Source organism: Sinocyclocheilus rhinocerous, unplaced genomic scaffold, assembly GCF_001515625.1.
Source record: "Sinocyclocheilus rhinocerous isolate Xijiao unplaced genomic scaffold, SAMN03320098_v1.1 scaffold1880, whole genome shotgun sequence".
In the NCBI taxonomy this organism is placed as follows: domain Eukaryota; kingdom Metazoa; phylum Chordata; class Actinopteri; order Cypriniformes; family Cyprinidae; genus Sinocyclocheilus; species Sinocyclocheilus rhinocerous.
This window is the reverse complement of record NW_015635022.1, coordinates 424,896-433,785: the sequence shown is the minus strand read 5'-3', so window position 1 is coordinate 433,785 and position 8,890 is coordinate 424,896. Positions and strand designations below refer to the sequence as shown.

Below are 8,890 nucleotides of genomic sequence, written 5' to 3'. Positions count from 1 at the left end.
GAGAGAGAGAAAGAGAGAGAGAGAGAGAGAGAGAGAGAGAGAGAGAGAGGGAGGGAGAGGCTACGACAGATAGACCTTACCTTTGACATTTTAGCTCACTGCTGCACATTTTCCAGACAGAGGCCTTTGACTCTATCACAGCTCATTGTTTTATATGTGTACTGCTGTAGGCACATTTCTGTAACTGCTCTCTTTTTTCTCTCTTTCTCCATCTTTGTCTCCCATCGGTGCCCACAAGCACTTGTCCTCCATCCTTTCTACCTTTATTACTCTATTTCCTCTCTTAAGTGTGAACATTTGTGGTTTAGCGGTCAGTATATCATTGAACTATGTCATTTTCTACAAATTAAAAAAAGGAGAAAAATGTTTTTTTTTGTGTGTCGATCATAGCAAATGTGAACTGTGATCAAGAATGGAACATCATACTCTGTCATACTACTCGAAAGTACATTTAGTCTACATTGCACACTAGGGTGGCACCATAGTTCCCATAAATTAATTGAATAATAATATTAATATTAATAATAATACAAGTTATAACAATTGTTATTTGATTATATTATATGTACATTAACTGACAGTCACCACTGATAAGCTACCACTAAATATTGTAGAAACTTAATTTGCTTTAAAGTTGCTTTGCAACGATTTGTGATTTGTGAAAAGCGCTATACAAATAAACTTGAATTGAATTGAATTGAATTATTTAGCATATTTCGATCCCTGCTTCAGGGAAAATGTGCTCCTGCTGTGATTAGTATGAAAAGTTACAACAATTTGTCAACAATACTTCAATTTAAAGAGATCCATGTGTGGTAATTCTACTCCATGTTTTATTCACCTCTGGTTGGACTAGGTGAAGCATACGAAACAGGACCATATGTTCCTCCCCTCCTCTTGCTCATTAGGCATCCTGACAGATGAATTCCCAGCAATCCGCTTCCATTCGGATTAGCATGAATATTTCATAAGACTTAAATAAACGTTCCTTAACCATTGTCTAACTGCTAGCTGTGTTACCTTACTTGTAACATGTCATAATAGGCATAATACACGCTTTTCCTCAATCAAACTAAAGATACAATCCCTCAGATAATAGAGTTTTTTTGCATGCAGTCTTTACACATGTTCTTGGCAGCTGGTAAAACTCAGATTCTAATGAGGGATAGAAAATATCAGCTTTTTTTAGTTAAAAAAATGGTATAAGCAAGAAGTAATCAGTCAGCCAGTCATCATTGCGAAATAAATCCCTAAGCAGAGGGGTCTTGCATCATCCTGAAGGTTTTTGTTTTTTGGCAATAAAAACCAGATAACTGCAGATTGTCCAGCTTGCTGCATACATTCCAATACACTCCAATATACAAGTTTAACTTGATGTACTTAACTAAAACTGAAATAAATATTCATTCATCAAAACTATATATACATAAAAAACTAATTATAATGACAAAAAACACAACTAAATTAATACAATTTTAGAAAATACAAAAAACTAATTCAAAATCTTAATAAGAACTAAAACTGCCTCAATGAAAATAAAAATAACACTTCTAAAAAAGGTTTCCCAAACACTCCCTTGCACCTTGCATCTTCAAGCACCTTATTCAAACAGGCAATCCCGGCCCAAACTCACGGTATTGGTTGAAGTTGGCAGAGAGCCGCCTCCACATTTTCAGATTCTTACACATGCAGGCTGCGTTCACATTCTGTTTTTGGCTGCTTAAAGAGCCTGGGGCTGTCACAGAGATAGGTGGGATATCTCAAGACACCTATTTCAGTGATATCTGTCAGGTGATAGAGACATTTTATGTGTGGTGCTTAAAAGAATCACTTGCGGCAGCTTTAGGGTGGTATATGTGGAAGCGCTACAGCCTATATACGGTAACAAGGCCAGTTCTTGACACCATTGCCTTTTGTTTTACCATTTTTCAGCTATTGCCTGCAAATATGTGTAGTTTCACTGGGAAGACCGCGTTTTGCAACACAGGAAAATGTGTGTGTGGGCGAGAGTCCTGAACTCTATAAGCGTGCTGATTAAAGTTTAAGTCCCTGATATCAACCCTGCCTTCCTGAATAAATCAATCTATATACCCCAACCCACTCTTTCTCTCGTCTTCCATATCTCCATGCAGTCCTCAGTCGAAACAACAGCAAAAAGAAGGAATACAAACTAAAACAACGACTAAGAGAAACATGTGGATAAAATGCACGTGGGTTTCTTTTTTCCATTCTAAATCAGATATTTATTTGTCATAGTGGAATTAATTTGTTGATGGTGAAAGATGGATGACTTGCTTTCTTTTAGTGGACAGTGATGTATTTATGCAAAACACAATTGAGAAGAGAGAATAGTGAGAGCAGAAAAACAAAAGCTTTGCCAAAAACACAATTAAAATGCATAAATTAAAGCCATAGCCAGCAAAAGGCAAGCAAATGGAAAGGTTGCTTTTATTTTCCCCAATCTGGACAGGAAATCCTTTTAGGACTCTATTGTCTGGTGTAAGGTGCAGTAAAAGGACCAATGACTAAGATTAATATGGTCTCCCTGGAGCACTGATGTCAGTAATTACTGTATGCTCTTGTGTCACATTTTATGTTATTCTTTTGTGGTATATCCTTTTCAAAGTGTAGAAATGTCATGTTTTTGTATGCACACAATGCTAAGAAGCTTTTGTTAGGAACAGATCAAACTGAGTGCCGTTAAAAGTATTTTATGAAAGCTCCAGGAAAAAGCGCTGGCTAGATTTCCCAGATACAAACTTGGAGTAATCGAAATGCAACGTGAAGAAAGTTCTAGTGTTTCAGAGTCAGATTAGACCTGTTTTGAGCAAAGTGATCAAAGAATACTTTCTCTCACCTAATAAAAGTTTGGACAATAAAAATGGATGTGGCACTGGGAATTGTGGCTTTCCAGTAGATTCCTGTTTTAATAATAGTACTGTAATAGTAGATTGACTTTATGTATGATAAAATATGTATAATTTTTTTCTGTGTATGCATGCTCCAGTCCAGACAGATTGTCTGTGCATTAGTGGTTGGGATCTCAAAAGGAATAATAGTGATGGTTACTTTTCTGAAACGAGATGTCGAAACGTATGTGGCCGACTAATGCAACCTACATAGGGCGCAGCCTTAAAAATGAAACGGCGTATAAAGTCACTGAATCATTCTTTCAAACGATTCATTCAATACCGCTGATTCATCCAGGAATGAAATGATTGACTATTGTTATGAGACATTGATTCAATTTACTGATTCATTCAAAACATTGATTAATTCATGAACGAAACTTCTGTTGTGGATTTGTTTGTAGCTATTTCCATTGGCGCAACAAAACCAGACAAGGTACAGTACATGTAATACGTAACGTGATGTTGTGTTGTAATATGTAATGTTTTGTTTTGTGTGTGTATATCGTTGCCTGACAATGATGCAACAGGTGTACAAGAAGATTTTTCTTCACATCAAAGCGCCTGAGGTCTTGTTTGTTTGCCTTGCCATCAATTTTAATGAAGGAAGACACTTATTAAAGACTCAGTTTAGGACCTAAACATGAACACTTGATTTGTAATAGAGAGCTTACACTCTCCATGCGTCAAAAGGGAAAGAATAGAGTTTGATATTAGCATGTTGTTAAGCATAAGCACGTGTACAGTCTAAAACAGCATGACTATGGCGCCTTAATATACTCTGTAGTTATAGCTCAGTAGGTTTTTGGAACAGAGCCGTTGTGACAGTTATAAATATTAAAGATAGCAAGCAACCCAAAACAAGAGCTAATGCCAATTTTTCTCCCTCAAAAATAGCAAAAACTAACAACATTGATTTTGTCTGAATCATCAATGACGAAAAAAGACCTTGTATGTCTTGAGAAATCAATCCATGCCATTTAGAAGCAATTCCCCTGTCTTTTAGCACAACATTTGCAACCTCTCCAGTTTACTTGCGTTTCTAGACAAATGATAGTACACTGACGATTTTGGTAACAGCGTTTTCTTTTCCCCCAAAGGAATGGACTTTTTGATCAATTTAGCATGCTAATCGCTAACATCCTCATAAACTCAACCTGCATTGCGCTCAGGTAAATGAGTTGTGCACTGTCATTATCCATCTCTCTCCATTGCTTCAGAGAAAAAGTTCTAGGACATACTGTTTAAACGGTGCATCGTATCATTTCGGTTGAGTTCTCATTTGGTTACAGTATGGCTCTTTGTCATTTCTAGGTTAGAAGGGCTAAAAGACCCTCTTAAAGAAGGAATTTCATGGCCCCACTTTTTATTTGGGGGTTTGCTTTTTTGACCATAGTGTATTTTTAACACTGTTTTTTAGATTAAGGTTTGCAGTCAGGGATTTTTTGTCACATCAAGGCACGCGGATTCCATTGTAGACAGAATCACTCGTCTCATCCAAAATTATATATTGCATAGTAGGTACTATCTACATGGTATGATTGTGTGTAGTATGAATAAAATTGGGACGTACTACATCCGCCATGTCTTCACTGTCACGGGACCTACCAGCGTCAGTTGCGTTGCTTCACTGCCATTCACAACTCCTCTCCCGTAGGATTCATGAGATAGTAAAAGGTAATTCAGATGTGCCCTTCAAAATCTCACTGGAAGTAGTTGGTTACGTTTTGCCTACTGTTTTATGAATACTATGAATTTGGAAATACTACTCGGTTCACATACTGTTTTTCACCTACTATATAGTATGGAAATAGGCATATTTGGACGCAGGGACTGATTATAATGGGTTTTCGTGCTTATGTTGTGTTGTGCCAGTCGTGTCGGGTGTAGACAGGGTGTTATTTTATCTCCCTTTCATTCACTTTTGAAAGTGTGTGTGTGTGTGTCCTTAGATGTCATTAGAGATGATTTTGCCATTTATTTATTTTCAATGTATTTCAAGAGGCTTTCTTATTGTGGCTGAAATGGTGTAATTTGCTTTTTCCAGACTGGCAAGCCACTCGTGCTAATAGGTTGGCTGATGGAGCTTTCAATTTGTTTATTTGCGGAGTTGAATCACTGTAGCAGGTCAAAGGAAGACACTGGCTGTAGCTAGACTTGCCATAAGTGGCTACGTTGTAGGGGTGGTGTACATACAGAATATGCTGTTGTGCAAAATAACAGGTGGGTGCAATCTAACAAAACACAACAGAGCACAGGGATATTTTCTCCAGTTGTCCATAATTACGAAAACACATCAAACATAGTAACAGGCAAATGTTACAGCTACAGCAGACACTTGAAACACTAGTCCCGCTCCCCATGAGAGTCCAAACAGCTGATAAAATCTGCTTGTTTTTAAGAAACAAATTAAGGCATTTTAACTTGAAAACATCGCTTCTGGCAAAAAGAAGAGTCCATTATCCATAATAACACTTCCTCCAGTGAAAAAGTCCATCCCCTGTTGTCCTCTCACATCAAAATCCACAGACATATTTGTTTAGAACGGCTTTGGACTGTTTTTGCTTGTAAAGGGTGCTAAATCTTTAAATATTTCTCTCCTGATTCAGACAAGATGACTTTTTCACTTGAGAAAGCTATGGATAGAGGACTCTAGATAGAAGTTTAAAACATCTTAATGATGAATTTGTTTAGTACAAACATGCAGTTTTTCACTTCAAAATTAACATTAATTGACGGACTGAATCATGCGGATTACTTGTGGATTATTGTGATGTTTCTATCAGTTTTATCTTTGTGAATTCTCATTCTGATGGCATCCATTCAAAGCAAAGGATACAGTGGTCAGTAAGTGATGTCATGTTTCGATGAAGAAATAAACTCAACTACATCTTAGATGGCTTGAGCGTGAATAAATATTCAGCAAATTTTAATTTTTGGATGAACTATTCCTTTAAAGTAATGCTAGCTAAGCAGAAGTTCATTACTTTTCTAAACACTCAGGCATACAATTACCTTGCATGATAAAAAAAAAAAAAATGTGTACATTGAGAGGGTGAACCAATCTTGAAACAAAAATATCATAAGCAACCACTTGCAACACTCTAACTACATAGCAATTTGGGATTTTTCATGGAAAAATACCACTCAAATTTTCTTCGAAACATGTAAAAAATCTAGCTTGAAACCAAATTTGTGCATAACTAATCTAATAAATGATGAGACTATTCAGCAAATATGTACATAGACCAACCTTAAAATAGCTGCGAATGCTAGAATGTATGTGCATACGTCTACAGAAAAGCATACATGTCTACAAGTGTCTTGTTTGGTGCAGAGAGGGAAAGGTCAGCTAGGATTATGTTGTGAGCCATAACCTCGATATGAGATCCAAGAGATTTGTTTCTCCCTCTCGCTTCCATTCACCCTCTTGTTTGCATATCCCTGTTTGTGCCTGTTGTGGTGCATAAATGAATAAGTGAAGTGCAGGCTTTTAGAACCTCTCATGCAAACTCATTTTCAAAGTGCTGTTGCATCCTGCCAGAATGCAGGGGACTTTAAATGACTGACTATAAATTAGTAGATTATTGTTGCTTTTATTGCGGCCTGAAAACCAGAGTCGGAGTCACTCTACCGGTGTTTCTTTGTTCTGATTGTAGACATGAAGTGTTTCATATGCAGAGGGAGCTGCTGAAAGAGAGGACAAGATGTCGAGCTCTAGAGGATGAGCTTGGCAATCCCTTGAATGTCCACCGCTGGAGAAAACTAGAGGTATGAATTTACATTGGCTTGTTACTGAAACAGTTGTAGAAATAATATAGTCTTCCAAAACAGTTTGAGTTTGCTTCTCTTTCTTTGTAGGCGAGTGATCCAAGCAGCTTTGAACTGATTCAGAAGATTCATTCTCTTCAGCGGAGGCTGATAGCTAAGACTCAGGAGGTTGTGGAGAAGGAGCTTCTGCTACAGGTAAGAATATTCTTTAGTTGGTGCTAATCATGGAATAATCCTTGTGCCCCTCGCCAGTCTCGCCAGTCGTTGTCCCACCACAGATTCATACCATTAGTTGAAGCTGAAATGTCAGACTGTGGATAGACAATAGAGAAATAAAAATTATATACACTACTGTTCAAACATTTGTGGTCAAAAGGTATGTATTTATTTATTTATTTTTGCATTTATGTTTATCAAAAGTGACAGTAAAGACAATTATAATATATAAGGCTGCAAATAAATACTGTTCTTTAATTCATAAAAGAATACTAAAAAAAACATTGTTTCCACAATAAATATTAAGCAGCACAACGGTTTTCAACTTTTATAATAATAATAATAATAATAAATGTTTCTTCAGCACCAAATCTGCATTTTAGATGAAGACTGTGAAGACTGAAATAATGGGTGCTGAAAATTCAGCTTTGACATCACAGATGTAAATTAAAATAGAAGACTTAAATTTATTATTATTATTTAAGTTTATTTAATATATGATAATATTTCACTAACATTGCTGTGTTTACTTTTTTCTTGATTTTGTAAAGAAATCTTAGAGATAACTACAGTCATTATAGAAAAGGATCACCCTCTTTAGAATAATCACATTTTGTTGCTTTGCAGCCTGAAATGAAGATGGACACAGTTTTTGTTGTATCCAGCTGTATTTACTGCATTTACAGTGCAACTTATAGCATCAAAGTGAAAGATACAACACCAACATGTCAGAAAAAAAAATAGAAAAAATTTAAAATTAGTCATTGTAATTAGTCATTTTTACTGGAGTCCATTTTTAAAGTACTGTAAGCTAAGAGAGAGACATATTTGAATGTATGTGAGAGTCATTATCTCCCTGCCATTCAATTCAATATTACACAACAAGCCGAGTCTGTCATTTACACGTTTAGCCACATTACTTGCATTGTAGTCTAGAACTACCATGAACCACAGTCATTTTCCTCTATTTGTCCTTGTGTATGGTCTAGTATTCAAAGGGCCTTCCATAAACTGTAATGAAGTGATCCGTGCTGTTCATTGCTCAGACTAGAAACAAATGTGATTTTTTTCCTCTATTTGTCCTTGTGTATGGTCTAGTATTCAAAGGGCCCTCCATAAACTGTAATGAAGTGATCCGTGCTGTTCATTGCTCAGACTAGAAACAAATGTGATTCCACAGATGTAGCAGGTGCTCAAGTAGAGCTTCTTGAGGGAGCAACATTTGTTTACATAAATGCACTTGGAATCTCTGATTAGTTTATGAATGGAGAGAGGTGCTGCTGGTGCGACTAGGGTTACTTTTTATGCTTTCTTGGTTCTGTATTTGAGATTTTTAATTGGGTTTGTTTGTTTAAAGACTATAATGGTGGCACCAAAGCAACTAATCAGAAACCTTATAGAACTGAGTGGGGAAAAAATAAGTTGAAAAAGTTCACAGTTTTTCTGAAAGAGACAGACAAAATGTTCTAAGTGAAGTTGTCCACTTTACTTTCACCATTACGAGATGGGTAGATATGGACTGTGATGTTCAGTTTGATGGTGTTAAGAGTTTTTTCTCACTTCGGATCTTGAGCTCAGATGCAGTGGAAATGAATAAATGGGCTTTCAAAATGCCATTTACATCAGACAGACAGCCAGTTTAAAAAGGTTCCTTTCACTGCCTGTATCAAATTTAGCTTAAAGGGGTCATATGATGCGATTTCAAATTTTCCTTTCTCTTTGGAGTGTTACAAGCTCTTGGTGCAAAAAGAAGATCTGTAAAGTTGCAAAGACTAAAGTCTCAAATCCAAAGAAATATTCTTTATAAAAGTTAAGAGTCAACCACGCCTACCTAAAACGGCTCCTTCTAACACGCCCCCACATGTCTACGTCACGATGTGGGAAGATTTGCATAACGCCGCCCAAATGTTCGCGCTGTGGATCGCCGGGTCAGCTTTCACCGTGGACGAAGCGGAGTCCAGCCCGGGGTCGTCACATGTGGTTGCCGCAAGCCC

General features: G+C 36.9%; 1 pseudogene; it reads left to right on the top strand.

Annotated features, from left to right (window-relative positions):
• The window catches only part of LOC107746063 (cilia- and flagella-associated protein 58-like), a 90,991-nt pseudogene that overhangs the window by 51,013 nt on the left and 31,088 nt on the right, over positions 1 to 8,890 (top strand).